Consider the following 21,740-nt stretch of genomic DNA (forward strand, 5'->3'; position numbering starts at 1 on the left):
CTGTTGCAGCCTCTGCCTCCTGTCTGAGCCGCCCCGCTAACGCTGCCATCGGGCTGCATGCAGGGCAGTGGCCGCCGCCACGGCGGCCAACATCGCTGGTTGTTGACCAAATGCCATAACTACCTGCAGGAGGTGAGAGAAAAACATGTTACCTTGGTGCATACACCCGTGCTGAACCAAGTATCATGGGCTGTCACTGTGCGTCCCAGCCATACATGCCTCCCACCTCCACACCCCGGCCCTGTCGGTGCCCCGGGTCCTGGCCCCTGTCCCTGCTGCCAGGGGCACCGTTTGATGGAACTGCCCTCATTGGGGGCTTTCGTCGGCGTAGCCTTGGATGGTCCCCCAGTGGGCATCGCTGGTTGGGTGAGGTGGTCGGGGGGCATGCAAGGATATCCACCCATACGGCCATTTATTCTGCTTCCACCCAAGGGCCGGGATGGGTGGCCAGAAATATGGCTGCTGTAATGGCGCTCGGTGCGTGGGCCCTGCCCCTGTCCTACCGGGGGCTCCCAGGCTGCCGGGCCTGTCCCTCCCCCCCCCCCCCCCCCCCCTCCCCCCCCCCCCCCCCCCCCCGTTCCCCTCCCTTCCCCTCTCCAACCCTGGCAGCCGCCACCCCCCCCCACCCAAAGAAAGAACGGCTGGTGTCCGATCCGGGAGCCCACAGTCCGCCCTCATGCCAACAATGCCGGGATGGCCAAATCCTCAGAGATCGGGGTGCTCTGTCAAGGTGTCAGGGTGTCAGTTGGGCAGAACTGTGGCACATCCTTGTCATGCCCCCGACTACCTGGGGGCTAAAATGGCTTCCGAGACCGCTGGTGTGGGCATCACATTTGGAGTCCGTTTGTGGAGACCAGTAGCGATTTGTGCTGGCTTCACATTGCGCTGGTGGATGGCAGAATTACAGGTCCCGGGAGAATTCGGCAGAAAACCAATTATGAATACTTAAATGTGCATTTAATATACTAATCCAGTTTATACCGAGCACGGCTGTTAACCAGATTACATCTGCTGGGAGGGTGCCGCAACATTGCGCACTGTTTGGCACCCGGTACAAATCTCATTTCGGGCTTCTCCCGGAATTTTCCTGATACAGACGGATTTGCGCCAGGCAATGTGACTAGAGAATTGCCCTCAGTACTGATTCGTGCCTCTTAACCTTTGCTCTGTCCCTTCGCAACACATTCCATCCATTTGCCGTCATGCAGGCCAAGCTCCCCACAACTATTGGGAGAGCCCGAGACCAGAGGAGGAACAGCTTACATCCTGGAGCTGAATACATTTGAGGAGGATGATGTCGGGTTGGTGAGTGAGGATGGAGATCCTGTGGGGAAGGCGAGGTCTGCCTCTCCTGACAAGCCAATATAATTTGGCTGAGCCTTCCATGAGTTCATTGCATCTTGGTGTCGAGTGAGTGCTGTGCAAAGTCTTCTTAGTAACAAGATCTCTGTTCTCTCTTTTACAGGCAACAGCAGGTGCAGGAAACCTCCAGAGCCAACATATGACCCAGCCCCAGGCCAACTCAGAGAAGGAAGCTGAGCAGCCATTGAAAGAAGAGCCATCACTGTACTCAGTTGCACCCTCTACCAGTTCAGAGACACACACCCTGGTGGGTCCTAGATGTAGAGTAGGCTCACGGTCACATTCTGTGGAACGGCTTATCCAAGTTGGAGGCAGTGACAGCCCCATTATCGAGGACAGCTGGAGAACATTTACCCACTGAATCCATGTCTGATGATGCACCTCTGGAAATGACCATGTCACACGTGCTGGAGATAAAATGGCAGATGGTGGGACATCAGGTAGAGCTGTGAGAGGCAGTGAACAGACCAGACCGAAGAATGGAGGAGTTTGTCTGTATCCTCTCTGATGTTGTGGCTTTGATATGTGAGTGCCTCAAGGACTCCATTAGAAGGGAAGTGTCTACCTTAGAGACCTTGGTCTAGAAGTTACTGCTGGATTTGTGCTCAGATAGGCAATCCATCACTAATTTTTAAATAATCTTTATTGTCACAAATAGGCTTACATTAAAACTGAAATGAAGTTGCATTGGTAAATCCATCAGTGGCTAGGCAAGAAGGAGACAGAACCTTGTCCTCCTTTCAGATGACCCTACTCCTCAGGGAGTCAGACAGGGGCTATGGCCACCTGTAGGGACAAGGACCAACATCTAGAGAACCTGGTGTCATCCACCCAGTTGACTCTGAGAGTTTACAGCCTTACCCACTCCCCTCTGCCTGTGACGCCATCACCTTCAGCTGTACGGGCTGAGGAAGGTTCACCTGCCCCACAGCAGGACACCAAAAACAGGTTGAGGCTTTCCAGCTCTTGGCCCACAAGAAGCCGCCCGCCAGATATCAAAGACAACAAGGCGTCGCAGTTAGCAGATTGCTATAGATTCCCTTTTGTGGATGTTGACGATGCACCTGGATGTAGTGGTGAATGTTAGAAAAATTAAGAAGCTTTGAAATCACTTCTGGATCACAGATATTCAATCACTGTTCACATCATGCATCTTTGCAAATATACTTGCTGTCCAGGAGAAATGTCTCCTGGTTTAAAAGCATTGTGTCTATGCATTTTATTGCAAGGGTGAGCAATGCTCCCACTCAGTGTGAACATCCCTTTGTGAGTCTGACATTATGTGATGTGTAGCTGACTCATGATAGTTACTCTACCATTGTGTTACGTCAGGGAGACAATTTAAACTCTTTATCCTGGAAGTGTCTATAAAATGCATTAGCAAGCAGACTCTGCACAAGACAGGCATCAACACCAGCCTTGGAGGGGTAGCTATAATTGTATCTCCAAACTAGCAGGCTGCCATCATTGCTCGTGTCAAAGCGCAAGACCTGCAGTCTTGATGGCCTTTGCAACCATGTGTGCATCTCATTGTCCACTAAAGGTTTCTCATAAAGATTATAACAAGCGCAGCGCATCCTTTGAGGCAGTGTTTGCACTGTTATGCAGAATTTATTTTCCCAGAGCATAAGAATGCAGCATTTTCTGCTGACCATTCCAATAATTAGAGCCTAGCAAATTATGAGGGTTGAAGGTAGCATGGTCGGCAAAGCCCCAGGACTGCCTTTAATCACTCACCATGACATCTTGGTCTCAGACCTGGGACAATGACTGTCTTTCAATGAGTTCTCCTGTTCCTAAATCAAATTAGTCACAATACTGTAGAGGTGGACTGTATACAGGATGGATTTCCGGATCATTAAGTGAGGAACCAACTCAAGAACAAGCCATTCTAGACTGGGCACTGTGTAATGATTGACCCTTTGGGAATGAGTGACCATAATATTTTTTTTTTATAAATGTTTTTATTCAGTTTTCGTATTTTATATTGAACAAATTACAAATTGTTAGGAGAGAGAAACAAAAAAAAAAAAAACAAACAAAAACAAACACGCAAAAATTAACATACATATTTACAGGTAAGCATCTTCGTAGTAGTAACTGCGCCCCCCCCCCCCCCTCAACATGTTTATTTAGCTTGGTTTTGGGCCTTAGCTAGCCATCGAACCCCCGTAACGAACCTGTAGCCCCCCCCCCCCTCCCGCTACCTTCCCCCGACTATTCTTCCTCTTGTACATTGGCCACAAATAGGTCCCGGAACAGTTGCATGAAAGGCTCCCACGTTCTGTGGAAGCCGTCGTCCGACCCTCGGATGGCAAATTTGATTTTCTCCATTTGGAGAGATTCCGAGAGGTCGGACAGCCAGTCCGCAGCTCTGGGCGGTGCTGCTGACCGCCAGCCAAACAGGATTCTACGGCGGGCGATCAGGGAGGCAAAGGCAAGGGCATCCGCCCTCCTCCCCAGGAATAGATCTGGCTGTTCTGAAACCCCGAAGACCGCCACTATCGGGCATGGCTCCACCCTCACTCCCACCACTTTGGACATTACCTCGAAGAAGGCTGTCCAGTACTCCACGAGTCTGGGGCAAGACCAGAACATGTGGGCGTGGTTGGCCGGGCCTCTTTGGCACCGTTCACATCTGTCTTCCACCTCCGGGAAGAACCTACTCATACGGGTTCTTGTTAAGTGGGCTCTATGTACCACTTTTAGTTGCGTCAGGCTGAGCCTTGCGCACGTGGAGGTGGAGTTGACCCTATGCAGTGCTTCGCTCCAGAGTCCCCACCCGATCTCCATCCCCAGGTCGTCCTCCCATTTCCTCCTTGTTGCGTCCAGTACGGTGTCGTCCCTATCTACCAGTCGGTCATACATGTCACTACAGTTCCCTTTCTCTAGGATACTTGCGTCCAGTAGGTCTTCCAGTAGTGTCTGTCGTGGCGGTTGTGGGTACGTCCTTGTCTCCTTTCGTAGGAAGTTTTTGAGCTGCAGGTACCGTAGCTCGTTCCCCCCAGCTAGCTGAAATTTCTCTGTCAGTTCGTCCAGTGTTGCGATCCTGTCGTCCGTGTATAGGTCCCTGACTGTCAGTGTCCCCCCGTCCTGCCTCCACCTTTTGAAGGTGGCGTCGGTCAGTGCTGGTTTGAACCTATGGTTGTTGCAGATGGGAGCCCTGTTCGACATTTTGGTCAGGCCAAGTTGCTGCCGCAGTTGGTTCCAGGATTGGAGGGTGGCTGTCACCACTGGGCTGCTGGAGTGTTTTTTGGGTGGGGATGGGAGTGCTGCCGTGGCGAGGGCCCGGAGGGAGGTTCCCATGCAGGAGGCCTCCTCCGCACGCACCCACTCAGCTTCTGGCTCCTGGATCCATCCCCTTACTCGCTCGGCTGTTGCTGCCCAGTGGTAGAATTGTAGATTCGGGAGGGCTAACCCTCCCCTGGTTTTTGTTTTTTGTAAGACCTTCTTTGGGATCCTAGCATTTTTACCCCCCCATACGAACGCCATGATGAGTTTGTCCAGCGCTTTGAAAAAGGCCTTGGGGATGTAGATCGGAATGGATCTAAACAGGAAGAGGAACCTGGGCAGTACGTTCATTTTGATCGTCTGAACTCTCCCCGCGAGGGAGAGCGGGAGTGTGTTCCATCTTTGCAGGTCCTTTTTAACTTCCTCCGTCAGGCTGGTGAGGTTCCATTTGTGGATCCCTTTCCAGTCATGGGCTATTTGGATCCCCAGGTAGCGGAATTTATGTCGGGCTTGTTTGAACGGCAGCCCCTTTAGTGCTGCCCCCCCCCCCTTGCGGGTGTAATGGGAAGATCTCACTTTTGCTCATGTTGAGTTTGTAGCCCGAGAAGGCTCCAAACTCTTTCAGGAGCGCGATGATTCCGTCCATGCTGCTTTGTGGGTCCGAGATATAGAGGAGCAGATCATCCGCATAGAGTGAGACTCTGTGCTCTCTACCTCCCCTTCGGATCCCCCTCCAATTTTTTGCTGCCCTGAGCGCGATTGCTAGCGGTTCGATTGCTAGTGCGAACAGCAGCGGGGACAGTGGGCATCCTTGTCTGGTGCCCCTGTGCAGCTGGAAGTATTGGGAGTTGGTATTGTTGGTCTGTACACTCGCCATGGGAGCGTTGTACAGGAGCTTTACCCAAGCGGTGAACCCTGTTCCAAGCCCGAACCGCTCCAGTACCTCTATGAGGTATTTCCACTCGACTCTGTCGAAGGCCTTTTCTGCGTCCAGGGAGACGATCACCTCTTGTGTTCTCTCCCCGGAGGGGGTCATTATCACGTTCAGCAGGCGCCTGATGTTCGCGGTCAGCTGTCTACCTTTGACAAAGCCCGTCTGGTCCTCTGTGACCACCTCAGGTACACAGTCTTCTAGCCTTTTGGCTAGGATTTTGGCCAGTATTTTGGCGTCTGCATTCAGCAGAGATATGGGTCTGTATGACCCACATTCCGTTGGGTCTTTGTCTTTCTTAGGTATCAGCGAGATTGAGGCCTGTGCTAACGTGGGTGGCAACGTGCCCCTAGCTAGCGAGTCTGTGAACATCTCCCGCATGTGCGGGGCCAGCGCTGTCGCAAATTTTTTGTAGAAGTCCGCCGGGAATCCGTCCGGTCCCGGCGCCTTCCCCGCCTGCATGGAGCTAATGCTCTCCATGATCTCTCCCAGTGCTAGTGGTGCTTCCAGATCCCGTTTTCTGCCCTCTCCCACAACTGGTATGTTCAGTCCGTCAAGAAACCGGTTCATCCCAGCCTTCCCCGTTGGGGGCTCTGAGGTGTACAGCTCTTGGTAGAAGGCCTTGAAGGTTTTGTTAATCTTCTCTGGTTCTGTTTCCAACGTGCCTCTGGTATCTCTGATTTGCGCAATTTCTCTGCTGGCTGCCTGCTTTCTCAGCTGGTGGGCCAACAGGCGGCTGGCTTTGTCTCCGTGTTCGTATAGGGCCCCGCGTGCCTGGCGGAGTTGGTGTACTGCTTTCCTGGTGGAGAGCAGGTCAAAGTTCCTTTGTAATTCTTTTCTCTCCGCCAGGAGTTCTACAGTCGGGGCCTCGGAGTATTTATGGTCTACCTCCAGTATGGAGTCGACCAGCTTCTGCCTAGCCACCCTTTCCTCCCTATCTCTTTGCGCTTTGTAGGCTATGATTTCCCCTCTTAGTACGGCCTTAAGCGCTTCCCAGAACGTGGAGGGTGAGACCTCCCCGTTTTGGTTGATCTCAGTGTACTCCGCTATGGCCTGCGCTATCCTTTCGCTGAAGGCCTTGTCAGCTAGTAAGGCACCGTCCAACCTCCATTTGGGGCGCTGGGCCCTTCCCGTCTCTAGCCGCACATCCATGTAATGTGGAGCGTGGTCTGATATCACAATTGCGGAGTATTCCACCTTGTCTATCTCTGGAAGCACCGTTTTCCCCACCACAAAGAAGTCAATTCTGGTGTACACGTTGTGTACTGGGGAGAAGAAAGAGAATTCTTTCTCCCCCGGGTGGGCGAATCTCCAGGGGTCTACTGCTCCCATCTGCTCCATATAGTGGCTGAGTTCCCTTGCCATGTTTGAGGTTTTCCCCGTTCTGGGGTTTGATCTGTCCGTCGTTGGGTCCTGTACACAGTTGAAGTCCCCCCCCATGATTAGTCGGTGCGTCGCTATGTCCGGGATTTCTGCCATGGTCTTTTGGATGAAGCTCGTGTCGTCCCAGTTGGGCGCGTACACGTTAACTAGAACTACCGGCGCCCCATCCAGGGCCCCGCTGACCATGACATACCGTCCCCCTGGGTCCGTAACCGTCTTTGTCGCCCTAAACATTGTCCTCTTGCCAATCAGGATCGCCACCCCCCTGGCCCTTGCCCCATAACAGGAATGATAGGTTTGTCCCACCCAGCCCTTTCTTACCCGCAGTTGGTCCTGCTCCCTCAAGTGCGTCTCTTGGAGGAAGACTATGTCGGCCCTCATGTTTCTAAGGTGGGTGAGGACTCTAGATCTCTTCACTGGGCCGTTAAGTCCCCTTACGTTCCAGGTGACTATTCTGGTGGGGGGCTTCTGCCCCCTTGCTCCTGTGGGGTTAACCATATTTGTCCGGTGGACGCGCCCCTGCCCTCTGGGGTTTCCCTATGTTAGGGGGCCGTCCAGGATGTCCACTATCACTGCTCTCCCCATGCGGTCGGGTCCCTGCGCTCCGGGGTTCCCCCTTGTCCCGGGGACACCCGCCATGGCCGTCCACTTTGTGTCCGCCACGCGGGTAGTCCCCTGCACTCCGGGGGGCCCCTTCACCCACAGACCGTACTGGGTGGGTGCTTGCAGCAGTTCCCTGTTTCGAGCCCTTGTCTGTGGCACTTTGTGGCCCTATTCCCTTACTGGCCTCTTTTGTCCCTTCGTCCCTGCGTTTCCCCTCCCTGGTCTCTCGCCCCCCGAGTGCCCCCCCCCCCCGCTCTATCCCTTTCGGGGATACCCCTGTGTACCCCTCCATTGCCCCTCTCTCCCCCATTCCTGTCCCTATTTGCTCTCCCACCTTTGATGGGTGATCCCCCCCCTCCCCTGCCTGGCGCCTTCCCCCCTGTTGGGGGTGCGCTGCGGCCCTGCTCTGTTGCGCGCCCCCTTCGCTAGCTTTCCTGCTAGCACGGTGGCTCCCCTCTCGGAGGTTGCTGTCCCGCTTCCCCTCTCCCCTCTCCAGTACTCCCGTTCCCTCGTGCCGGGGCCTGGCCTCCCACCTGGAGCGGGCCCTAGGGCATTGGGTTGTTTTCCGTTCTGGGTGTTCCTGCCAGGGGGGAGGGGGCTGGCTTTGCCTCGCCCCTCCCCACCCCCCCGTCGGCATGACGTGTCTCCTTGCCATGGGCCCCTCGTCCCTACTTTCCATGGCGTTTTTCCAGCCCGTGCTCCTCGACGAATCTATTCGCCTCGGCAGGGGCTGTAAAGAAATATTCCTTGTGTTGGTATGTGACCCAGAGTTTTGCTGGGTACAGCATACCAAAACGTACTTTGTTCTTATAGAGAGCTGCTTTCGCTCTGTTGAACTCCGCCCGTCTCTTAGCTATGTCCGCTCCAAAATCCTCGTAGATTCGGATGGCGTGCCCGTCCCAATTGCAGGCTCTATTCTCCTTGGCCCAGCGCAGGATTGTCTCCCTATCCCGGTACCGGTGCAGTCTGGCTATAACTGCTCTCGGTTTTTCCCCTTCCTTGGGCTTCGGGCGCAGTGACCGATGAGCTCTGTCCATTTCCGGTGGGGTGGGAAAAGTTTCCCGCCCCACTAAGGAGCCCAGCATCGCAGCCACGAATGTTGTGGGATTTCTACCCTCTATCCCCTCTGGCAGGCCCACTATCTTAATATTTTGCCTTCTCGAGCTGATCTCCTGGTCGTCTACCCTGCCCTTCAGGCTCCCCTGTGTTGCACTCAGTTTCACCATTCCCCTCTCCAGGGATATGACCCGGTCGCTCGCGTCAGTTGCTGCCTTCTCCAGCTCTTTAATGGTTGCCCCCTGGGCTTCCAGTATCTTCCCTTGGGCTTCCAGTATCTTCCCTTGGGCATCCACTTTCTTCTCCAATCTGGTCAGAACCTGCTGCACCCCTGACATGGCCCTGGTCACTGCTGCCTGTGCTGCGGCCTCTGCGTCTGCTTTTAACTCTGCCTTGATTGCCTGCAGCTGCTCCCTCACCACCTCGGCAAAGGCTTCCTTCCAATTCACGCCCCCCTCTAACCCCAGGGGAGAGGTTGCCCGCCCGTCCAGCTCTTCTGGATGCGGCGAAGCATCCTTCCCGCCGCTTCGCGTGTTGACTCGTTCACCCGAGCTGGCTTTCCCTTTGCCCAGTCTACTTCCGGTGCCCCCTTTCTCTTGGCTCCCTTCTGGCACTTTTTTCTCCCCCTTCCCCTTCATCTTTTCTTCTCTCCTTGTTCTTCTTTTTCCCCCTTTTCCGCACCCTATTTTTATTTTATTTATTATTATATATCTATATATGTATATATATATATATATATATATATATTTTTTTTTAAAATTTATTTCCCCTACCCCTTTTCTCTTTACCAGTTTTCTTTTGGGAAGAACAGAAATACAAGTCTCTTTTTTCTTTTGTCTTCTTTCCCCACTCAACCAGGAGAGAGAGTCCCTTTGTCTTTGCCACGTGGTGGTCACAGCAGTTGGGGGGGGGGGGGGGGGGGCGAGTGGGCCGGGGGTCGCTGCTGGTTGGGGGGGGGGGGGGTGGTCGCTGCGGGTTGGGGGGGGGGGGTGGTCGCTGCTGGTTGGGGGGGGGGGGGTGTCCCCGCTGCTGGCTGGGGGGGGGGGGTGTCCCCGCTGCTGGCTGGGGGGGGGGTGTCCCCGCTGCTGGCTGGGGGGGGGGGTTGTGTCCCCGCTGCTGGCTGGGGGGGGGGTCCCCGCTGCTGGCTGGGGGGGGGGGGGGAAGAGAAGAGGGGCCGCCGCCGCCGCACCGCTCCTGGCCCGCGTGGGGGGGGGGGGGGGAAGAGAAGAGGGGCCGCCGCCGCACCGCTCCTGGCCCGTGTGGGGGGGGGGGGAGAGAAGAGGGGCCGCCGCCGCCGCCCCGCTCCTGGCCCGCGGGGGGGGGGGGGGGAGAGAAGAGGGGCCGCCGCCGCCGCACCGCTCCTGGCCCGCGTGGGGGGGGGGGAGAGAAGAGGGGCCGCCGCCGCCGCACCGCTCCTGGCCCGTGTGGGGGGGGGGGGGAGAGAAGAGGGGCCGCCGCCGCCGCCGCCGCACCGCTCCTGGCCCGCGTGGGGGGGGGAGGGAGAGGGGATGGACCTGCTGCTGTTGGGCCCCCCTGTCGCCGCTCCGCTGCCGCTCCGGCTCCTCCGCTCCGGCTCCTCCGCTCCCGCTCCGGCTCCTCCGCTCCGGCTCCCCGGCTCCTCGGCTCCTCCGCTCCGGCTCCTCGGCTCCTCCGCTCCGGCTCCTCGGCTCCTCCGCTCCGGCTCCTCGGCTCCTCCGCTCTGGCTCCTCCGCTCCGGCTCCTCCGCTCCCGCTCCGGCTCCTCTGCCGGCGCTCCTCCTCCGCCGTCCGGCCTGTCGGGGGGGGAGGGGGGTTGTTCTTCTTGTCTACCGCTTGCGGGAGCCACTCTCCCTGCGACCTCCTCGCTCGCCGCCCGGAAGTCAAGTCAGTGACCATAATATGATAGAATCTTTCATCAAGATGGAGAGTGACATCGTTGATTCCGAGACTAGGGGTCCTGAATCTTAATAAAGGGAACTACGATGATATGAGGCACGAGTTGGCGATGGTCGATCGGGAAACGTTATTTAAAGGGATGGCTGTGGGAGACAACAGAAACATTCAAGGAGCCCATGAGGGAACTGCAATAATTGTTTATTCCTGTCTGGCGCAAAAGTAAAACGGGAAAAGTGGCTGATCCATGACTTACAAGGGAAATTAGAGAAAGTATTCAATCCAAGGAATAAGTATACAAATTTGCCAAGAAAAACAACAGGTCTGAGTATTAGGAGCAGTTTAGAATTCAGCAAAAAAGAACCAAGGAATAAATTAAGAAGAGGAAATAGAGTGTGCGAGGGCTTGTAGGAAACATAAAAAAGGACTGTAAATGTTTCTATAGTTACGTGAAGAGAAAAAGATTGGTGAAGACAAATGTCGGTCCCTTCCAGTCAGAAACAGGGGAATTTATAATATGGGACAAAGAAATGGCTGAGCAACTAAATACTTACTTCGGTTCTGTCTTCACAAATGAGGACACATAGAAGATACCAGAAATGTTGTGGAATGCAGGGTTTAGTGAGATGGCAAAACTGAAGGAGCTCAATATTAGTAGAGAAATGGTGTTGGGGAAATTGATAGGATTAAAGGCTGACAAATCCCCAGGGCCTGATAATCTTCATCTCAGAGTAATTAAGGAAGTGGCTCTAGAAATTATGGATGCATTGGTGGTCATCTTCAAAGTTGCTATAAATTTTGGAACAGTTTCTACAGATTGGAGGGTAGCTAATGTAACTCTACTATTTAAAAAGGGAGGTAGAGAGAAAACAGGGAATTATAGACCAGTAGACCTGTGCTAGTAGTGGGAAAGTTCTAGAATCATTATCAAAGATTTTATAGCCGAGAATTTAGAAAACAGTGACAGGATCTGACAGAGTCATCATAGATTTATGATGGGGAAATCATATTTGACAAATCTACTGGAATTCTTCGAGGGTGTAACTCGTGGAGTTGATGATGGGTAGCTAGTGGATGTGGTTTGTTTGGACTTTCAGAAGGCTTTTGAGAAGATCCCACAGAAGAGATTACCATGTAAAATTAAAGCATATGGTGTTGCTCGTTCTGGGTGAGTGTGCTTAACACTCGATTTGGCTCTGTTTCGTTACTTAGCATTGGAGTCGCCAGGTATCGTTAAGATACCGCCACAAGTTTCAAGGTCAAGTTCAAAGCAATAAAACCATTCACCAATTAGTAAGTTCAAACAAATGAGTTTATTATAAAACAATTATAAACTACTCATGCACACGCTAAGATGACTAAACTATTCCTACCACTAAATAGACCAATACTTATCTGAATAAGGAACTGCCGGATCGGGGGACAATGGCCTCTTGCTCTGCACTGGGTCCGCAGACTTCAGGTTGGTATGGGTTAAAAGGGGTCAGGAGTGTCTATCTCTGGTAGCGATCATTGTGAGACACTTACTTGCTGGCGGCTGCTGTCCGAACCTTTCCTCTCTCTCGGTCAAGGTCTTCTTTGGTAAAGGCTGGTCGAGAGGGCTGGTCAAGAGAGGAGGGCTGGTCAAGAAGAACAAACTGAGTTTGGGACCTGTCTCTTATAGGTCCCAGGGCTTCGCACCCTTTTGGGCGGACCCTCTATCTGCTGGGGATCGATTGTGTCTTTTCCCAATCGATTTGTTTGAATCCCCCCAATACTGAGTCTGTCCCTCGACTACTGGGCGGGCCTTCAGGTGCTTTGTCTTCGAACCCCGCTGGTGCCGGGGTGTCTGGATTCCCATACAATGTTGCAATCACTTCCCTATTTGTGTCCTTTGTCCCTGGGATCGTTCCATTGCTATGCTAACTGTCCCGGAGATTGCTTCATTAGTATGCGGAATGTTCGTTTCGGTGCTGTCTGCTCTCTTAGCAGTCAGAATACACAGTGGCTTGTTGCAGCCTGCTTGTGCTGCAAACTTTGTCCATTTTACCCTGCAACCTTTGCGTTCCTCCATTTTGTATTGAGGGAATGGCCAACTTCGGTGGCTACAATGGGAATAGGGGTAGTGTATTGAGATGGATATAAAACTGGTTGGCAGACAGGAAACAAAGAACAAGAATTGACGGACCTTTTTTCAAATGTCAGGCAGTGACCAGTGGGGCACTGCTGCAATCTGTATTAGGATCCCAGCTATTCACAATATATATTAATGATTTGGATGAGGGAAAAAAATCTAAAAGCTCCAAATTTGCAGATGACACAAAGTTGGATTGGAGGGTGAGCTGTGGTGAGGATGCAAAGATCCTTCAGTGTGGACAAGTTGAGCGAATGAGCAAATGAATGGCAGATGCAGTATAATTTGGATAAATGCGAGGTTATCCATTTTTGGTCGCAAAAACGGGAAGACAGATTATTATCTTAATAGCCATAAATTAGTAGAGGGGAATGTGCAAAGAGACCTGGGTGTGCTCATACAGCAGTCATTGAAGGTAAGTTTGCAGATGCAGCAGGCAGTAAAGAAGGCAAATGGAATACTGGCCTTCATAGCGAGCCAATTTGAGTGCAGGAGGAGGGATGTCTTGCTGCAATTATACAGGGCCTTGGTGAGGTCACACCTGGACTACTGTATGCAGTTTTGGTCTTCTTATCTGAGAAAGGACGTTCTTGCTGCAGAGGGAGTGCAGAGGGGGTGCAGCAAAGATTTACCAGACTGATTCTTAGGATGGCAGGACGGACGTATGAGGAGAGATTGAATCGGTCAGGATTGTATTCGCTGGAGTTCAGAAGAATGATGGGGATTTCATAGAAACCTATAAAATTCTAACAGGACTAGACAGGGTAGATGCAATAAGGATGTTCCTGATGGTGGGGCAATCTAGAACCAGGGCGCAATCTGAGGATACGGTTTAGACCATTTAGGACAGAGATGAGGAGAACTTTCTTCACCCAGAGAGTGGTCGGCCCATGGATTTCGTTGCCACAGGAAGCAGTTGAAGCCAATGCATTTTATGTTTTCAAGAAGCAGTTAGATATGGCACTGGGGCGAAGGGGATCAAAGAATATAGAGGGAAGGCAGGATGAGGCTATTGAGTTGGATAATCAGAAATGAACATAATGAATGGCTGAAAAGGCTCGAAGGGCCGAATGGCCTCCTCCTGCTCCGATTTTCTATGTTTATATGTTTCCTATATTTCTGATGTCAACACAGTCTCTCTCCCCGAACACCCACCATCCCTCCGACACACCGCCACCCCATGGGTCTCTACGTAACCCATTCCCCTGTGCCACACTAACACAACACCATCTTGTGTTCCAGAGTATGTATGCATCCTTTCCCATTCATACAGGTCAATTTCCATCCACCCCCTTCTGTCTCCATGTACTAGGCTTCCATGTCGGACTCAATGTTTCCTACCCTCAGGCTTTCCTCTGCCTGCCATTGTCTCGCCCCCACCCTACTATTGCCCATTGTTACCATTGTTTCCATCTGCCTCCCCCCTCTCCCCAATCTCACCATTGCCGAATTTCAACATTTTCTCAGTCTTCCTCTCCCACACACCCCACTATTCCCTCTGTCACAGTGTTGGTCTCTGTCTCGTATGCAGCACTGCCTGAGCCCTGCAAAAGACACCTCCCAGGGAACGTAGGAAGCCAAAGGGCAGACAAATCCTAAAGCCCCACCAGTGTAGTCTCTCACTGGCATTGTTGAGAACCTGGAGTGGCATTGCTGCAGGTAGGCTTTGAATGTTGCATTCACCTCAAAATCAGGAGTGAAGTGGGGACCGGCAGCTGCACACCATTAGTTAAAAATGTGACTTAGACCCATCTAATTTCCCACTGACATGATGCGAGATTGGAACGTGATTCCAGCGATCACACTTTTAATGAACATTCATGAAATTAATCAAATGGTAACTTTTTACAATTTATTTGAATGACTTGGATGAAGGGACTGAAGGTATGGTTGCTAAACCAGGGGCTGGTTTAGCTCACAAGGCTAAATCGCTGGCTTTTAAAGCAGACCAAGCAGGCCAGCAGCACGGTTTGATTCCCGTACCAGCCTCCCCGGACAGGCACCGGAATGTGGTGACTAGGGGCTTTTCACAGTAACTTCATTGAAGCCTACTCGTGACAATAAGCGATTTTCATTTTTTTCATAAATGTGCTGACGTCACAAAGGTAGATAGGAAAGTAAATTATGAAGAAGACGTAAGGAGGCTACAAAGGGTCATGGAAAGGTTAAATGAGTGGGAAACGATCTGGCAAACAGAGTGTAATGTGGGCAAATGTGAAATTCTCTATTTTGGCAGAAAGAATAAATTGAAGCTTATTTTCTGAATGGTGAGAGATTGCAGAGGTCTGAAATTCAGAGCGATCTGGACGTCCTAGTGCATGAATCACAACAGGTTAGTATACCGGTACAGCAAATTATTCAGAAAATGTCAAGAAAATATAATTTTTTCTAATATTACTGTGGTTACTGTATGTGTGTGTGAGTGTGTGTATACAGGCAGATATTTGAAGTAGACATGAACAACACAAAGGTGGGATTCAAGGGATTTCTACAAAGAGATAAAGACGATTTGCGTTTACTTGTGGAATTTCAAAGAGAAATAAAATAAAGATTTACAACTGGCAAGGATCATAAATGGATAAAGTAAAGTTGTTAAGTGTATTTTTCCCGAAAGAAGTGGCGAATAAACACAACATGAAAGGTTTTATTATATTCTGGGAAATTATGGGTTTACAGATGAAAGAAAAAATATATACTTGAGGAAAGATTGAAAGCTGTGTGAGAGGAGGGGCCATGTGAGATTTGAAGAGTGTTCTGTGCTGGGGCAGACCGGTGAAGTGAGCAGCCTCTCGCCATGCCTGGAGAAGTTTAGGTTTATTTTTGGAAAGCAAGGGTTTGTTACAAGCCTTGGATTTCCATTGTCGAGTGAGAGGAGGGGGAAGCCATGTGAAATACCACCCCTCTTGCACCACTGGGTGCCCTGTGGTAATATTAACCCAGGGTGGTTCAGCACAGTGGACTAAACAGCTGGCTTGTAATGCAGGACAATGCCAGTGGCGCGGGTTCAATTCCCGTACCGGCCTCCCAAACAGGCACGACTAGGGGCTTTTCACAGTAACTTCATTGAAGCCTACGTGTGACAATAAGCGATTATCATCACTGGAATCTTTATAGATTAAGTAACTATAGGGACTCTTACCGTGGGTAGCACAGTGAGTAGCACAAGGGCAGCACAGTAGCACAGTGCTAAGCACTGTGGCTTCACAACACCAGGGTCCCAGGTTCAATTCCCAGCTTGGGTCACTGTCTGTGCAGAGTCTGCACGTTCTCCCCGTGTCTGCGTGGGTTTCCTCCGGGTGCACCGGTTTCCTCCCACAGTCCAAAGATGTGCAGGTTAGGTGGATTGGCCATGCTAAATTGCCCTTAGTGTCCAAAATGGTTCGGAGGGGTTATGGGGATAGGGTGGAAGTGAGTGGTTAAGTGGGTCGGTGGGCCGAATGGCCTCCTTCTGCACTGTATGTTCTATTCTAGACCCGAAAAAGAGATAATAATTCCACCCGAGGATTCTAGAATGCACGCGATCACAAACAATGCTGCCAACTGGCTGCATGCTCAACAGGGGGATGAAACATGCTCGCAGCAGAATGAACATGGTGCCACACGGAAGAATGCCCATTGGATGCGCCAGGGACAGGTAAGGGGGGTACAGAGGTGCTGCGGTGTTCCGGCACCTCCCCTGCGGGTGTCACCGGCACAGGCCCCATTATGTCCTCCTCTCTCAGGGTGCCCAATGGCCACCGGGCTACTCGTTGGGATGGGGATGCAGCCGGAGCATGTTCCAGGGGATCCACCATCACTTGGCACTGCCAGTCCTGGAAGCCTGCTCTCCTTTCAATCAGGGTCTTCATGCTCATGGCCATGGAGCACAGGGATTGTGCCACCTCCCTCTGGAACTGTGCCACATCACTCAGAGAGTGGGCCAGGTCTCACTGTGACTGGCTCAGGTCAGCCAGCACCCGGCCAATGCCCTCAACACCCACAGCTATGACTCGGTGTGAGTGGGTCACACTCTGGAGCACCGCTATAATGTCCATGTTGCCCTGGTTCATGGCTGCCTATGTCTTGTGCCTTGGCCATTGCCTGCTCAGAGTGTCCCAGGCCCATGGCTGATACCATTGCACCCAAGGCCTTCAACGCAGATGCTACCCATGCGGTGTTGGCCTGGGTGGCACGCATTGTCGGCACCACCTCTAGACTCCTCCAAATGCACCAGCACGCACTGGATGGTTGCTGACACCCTTTCCTGCGGTCTCTGGCTCTGTGTCTACATCACCAACATCGATGGGACTGGCCCATCCAGAAGCGCAAGATCAGTTTAAATGGTACCTTGTACCAGGGATCGAGCCGCTCTCCGACCCTTTGCCCGTCGGGTGTTCCTACTCCACCTGATGTACCGCAGCATGTGTGTGGTGTGCACCAGAGAGTGCCTCAGGAGCCTCTTAACTAAAGTGACAAGCTGGGGAGAGTGTCTCTGGGATGGTGGAGGGTGTTGGTGATAGCAGTGACAAAAAGTCGGTGTCACCCCCCCCGGCCATGTGCTCCGCGGAGGGTGTTGTGCGGTTGCAGCAGGTGGCGCAGGCCATCTTCAGGTCCCGCCTCATCACTGGACGAGCTGCTGAGTTGTGGCCGGGGTACTCCAGATGGCCCCTTGCTCATCGGCAGACGAGCCTGCAAGACAAACGACAAGACGTTTGGTTACTTCGTGGGTGGGGGTGGGTGACACGCGTGCCGTAGGGAAATTGCAATGCACTGGGGGCTCATATGCATCTCCGATAACAATCTCTGCCTCAGCGGCTGCCCGCTCTCCAATCACACCAGCCAGATCCATCAACCTCTGCTCTGCGATGCTGAGGGGCCACAGGTCCAGCGGGCCATTCTGGTATTTTCTGTTTCCCTGTGGTTGTGGGCCGCCTTCTCCTGAGAGAAGATAATGCACAGTGTGAGACACTCAGTTGCGGGGAACACAAGGGGTCTGCAGCTCATGGCCTGTGTGCACGGGGCACCCAGCTGTGCCAGGCAAGTCTACTGGTCTGCCAGGTGGGGGCTGCATGCAGCGGGTAGGCGGTGGTGGATGTGGGAATTGTGGGAAAGGGGTGGTGCCAGACACACGGTGGTGGTGATGACTCACCCTGTCAGCCCTGAGGGGGTTGTGAAACTTCATCCTGCTCTGCTGCCCGGCCCTGGAGGTGGGGCCCACGGTACTTACGGTCTCTGTCACCTGTGCCAAGGCCCGGTTGATGTCGTCAATTGGCAGCCTCTTTCCTCACCGCGGGGGACAGGGCGTCCCGCCTCTCCTCCCTGCATTCAACAGTGTTTCCAGCTCTGCATCTGAGAATCTCAGGGCTGCTCTTTGGTGTGGCATCTTCTTGGCTGGAATGAATGTGTATTGGGAGTGGAGTGTTTATATCTGGCTGCAGCTTGTCGGGCTCTCGGGTGCCAATCCTGACCCTGGCGAATCAGACACCCGTTTGAGCTGGAATCACACTAGTTTCACGATGTTGGCCCATTAGCATGTCCTGAATTGCTTCGGGGCCAGCTTGGCTATCGGGACGAAGAACACCCACGATTCAGTCCTGGTGTCGGCACTTATGGCTGAATTCTCTGACGTCGGGATGCTCCATTTTGCCGGCAGCCGAAGTTTCCCGACAGCGTGGAGCTGTCCCACAATGGGAAACCCCATTGACCAGCCGACGAAACGGCGAACCCTGACCCTTAGTCTCTGAAATGGAGAATCCCGCAGAGGGTTAGGAGAAAAAGTGGGCAGGATTCTCCAGCAGCCGACTCTGAAATCAGTAAATGCGATTGGACAGAGAATTAATTTTGATGCCGAAATCATGGTGGTATCATGCCAAATCACAATTCTCCAGTGCCTCGACAGCGGCATCAATGCTTTACAGAACACATGAACAGTAAACGCCATTGGTATATCACTAGCAGGGCTGACCCACTATTCTCCGGGGCCTCCGTGATGCTCCGCCTCCACTGGGACGAATTCCCGATGGTGAGGTTCACTTGTGCTTTTAAGAATCGTGGAACAGGCACTGTGGCTGATGAGGGGGAGAGAGAGGGTATGGAAAGTATCCAAAATCACCATAGTTTTCTGTCAGTTATGTCGCTGGCTGGGGGGCTTCCTCCAGGGCCGGGGGAGTAGCTGGGGTGGCCACGAGGTGGGCTGTGGGGTCAGAATGGATGGAAATGGAGCACCATTGCCGCAGCCTGCAAGGTGACCATGCAGCTGCGCACGCTGCTGACTGCCCATTGGGAACTTAGGGCCACATGTCGCATGGGTGTCCCCCTAGAGCACCTCCCTAGGTGCCCTCTGGCCCAAGCCGACCCATGAGCAAGTTGGGCTTGCTCCAGCGCAACCAATGCCATCTTGTTGGCTGGGATAAGTGTGAGTGGGGATTGTAATGTGTATGTGCGGCTGCAACTTGTCAGCCTTCCCAAGTGTCAATCACGGACCCGATGAACCCGCACCGTTTCTCATTGGGATCGATTGTGTTCCATGTGGCGCCGGGGCTAGCCCCTCCACAGTCACTGAATTGGTCCAGGTGTAATAACAGTTTTGCGGTCCTGGAAGTCCATGAATCCTGCCCTCGCATCAACACTTAGTCCCAGGAACGGAGAATCCCACCGTATGACTCCCTATTGCGTGGACTCATGTGATAATGTCATACCATACTAAAATCGGTGCATGACAGGAAGGATCATAAATTTCAATCGACTTGTTAGTAGCACATAAACCCGGTTCACACACCCATTCAACGAGTTGGAGGTTACACTGTTGGTGGGTTGGTGGGGGTGGTGCTGTGGTTTAGGAGAGGGATGAGGTGCACACCCCCATTCATAGATTTGAAAAGAAGTCCATAAGGGACAGGGAAGGAATTTTATTTTACTTGTACTGATATTTTCCTTGTCTGTTGATTTTAAGAATCTTGAATACTCCAATAAGAAAACCCCTGAATTTTCTTTGATGTAAATATGCCCACCTCCTGCTTCACCTCTTCACTGCTCAGTCCAGCCACCAATTTAGTTTTTCAACACTGGATTTATTCCTCATAATATAACAACCAGAATTGGACCTTTCAGGTGGGACCACATAAAAACACCTTGTACAAACTCAGAATCTGGGTTGTATTACTGTGCTTTACAGGCCAGGATCCTGTTTACTTACTTTATTGCATCCTCATACTATGCTGATGACTGTTTGATCTACTCCCCAGAGCTATCAATTCCTCACCTGTGTTCTATTCCATAGAATAATATAATTTATCTATATTAACACTGTTTATTGTCCATTCCCAGTTTTAGTGCTTTAAATCTGTCCATATAAAAGACCTGTTCAGCTCAGCCTATCCAGGTCCTTCCATACTTGATGAAGTGGCAGGGAGTGGTGAAAGATTAGGGAAGAGCAAAGATAGGAGTGTATATTCTCCGCCACCCGCCGCCAGCAGCAGTAATGAGCTACATGCCCCATGTCAGTGGGAAGGATATAAAAGGGTCATTTTGAAGTGTGGCCCTGGAGCAGTGGACCCTGATATGGGTCAAGGAGGTAAGTGAGTGATATAGGTGTCCCCGAAAGCTAATTTGAGGGCCCCCTCCCTCCCCACAATGCAAATCCTTCCCCTGCCAGCCGCCACATCAGACACCAAAAAGAGATCCCCATCAGGGACACCCGAACAGAGACCCCCAAATCAGACCTTCCCATCAGACCCCACCATCAGATACTCTCATCAGATACCCCTGCCTGAAAGCTAAAGGGCATTCGAGGGAGTTGTCTTATGCTTCTTCATGTAGCATAAGCTGCTTCCTTGATGTATGCTCTGACAAAGGAAGGTTCAGACTTGGAGATAAGTTTAACACATTTATTGAACAGTTAACAATTCTCCTACTTGAGTTCGACTCTCCTGCTAATTTTGCTATAGTAACTCAGTCTAACTAACAAGTCTGCTCTAAGCCACGCGGTGGGTGTGATGCTTCTGATCTGCCCCTGTCCTTCTCTCTAAGTGTCGCCTGTGGAAAGAGAGAGAGAGCATGCGTGCCCTGTCCTTATATATAGGTTGTGTAATGCCCCCTTGTGGTAGTGTCACCTCTGGGTGTCTTGACTGCCCATTGGCCGTGTCCTATTCTATGTATTCATTAGCTGTATGTCTGTATGTAATGATGGATCTGGTGCTCCCTCTCGTGTTTGCGTAGTTGTAGTATATTTACATTAGCCTCTTGTTTATTTACAGTGGTGCACATCATCACAGGAGTAGGTTGCAAAATCGCTCCATTTTCACTCACCCTTTCCTAACCTATTTGCACCGTTCTGTTTCTATACACAAGACCTGCCTCCTCTCATTTGTTCAACTCTCCTTCAAATACCTCTCCTCATCCTGTTCCTCATCCTGTTCCCAAAATGTTTTTCATACCTCAGCCATATTCCTCTCTGCTCAGCTTTCCCATAACTCCATCCTTTCCATCATCTTTTCTTAAACCCATCTCCTCTTCTCCCTCTTTATCTTATAGTTTCCTTCTTAACTGTCCCTGTTCCATTCCCTTTCTTCACTTCCTCTTACCACACTTCTCAGTGCTGCTTTACTCCCAACCTCATCTGAAACTATTCTCTTTTGGAAATATTTTTATTGCCGTTTTTCAGTTTTTACAGAATAACATCTTAACATATACTGCACCGGATATTTACATGTTGTGACGTTTCTTACGTACAAATTTTTACATATATTCTCTCCATCTGCCCTCCTACTCCCCCTGTGCCCCCTTCCCTCCCCCATTGGTAGTCTGGTTCTCACCTGGCACCAACTTTAACATTGGATGTCATACTATTGTGCTCCGCCCCTCTCTTCTGTGATTTTAGTTATGGTTCGGGGTGTGGGGGGGGGGGGGGGGGGTGCTTCCTTTTCCCCCTCCATATTTCTCTCTGCAACTCCCTTGGGTTCCCTCCTCAACTCCTCTCCCTTCCCCCTCTGCTCCTTACAATGTGTGTTATTGTGTGCTATCTTTTCCTGATCACTTTTGGCTTCGAACAGGTTTCAGAACAGGCCTCACCTTTTGTGGAAGCCCTCGTCCAACCCTCGGATGGTGTACTTAATCTTTTCCAGGTGGAGAAATTCCGACAGGTCTGCCAGCCAATTTGTGGGTGATGCTGCTGATCGCCAACCGAGCAACATTCTCCAGCGTGCGATTAAGG

The sequence above is a fragment of the Scyliorhinus canicula genome, chromosome 11 (genome assembly GCF_902713615.1).
Source record: "Scyliorhinus canicula chromosome 11, sScyCan1.1, whole genome shotgun sequence".
In the NCBI taxonomy this organism is placed as follows: Eukaryota; Metazoa; Chordata; class Chondrichthyes; order Carcharhiniformes; family Scyliorhinidae; genus Scyliorhinus; species Scyliorhinus canicula.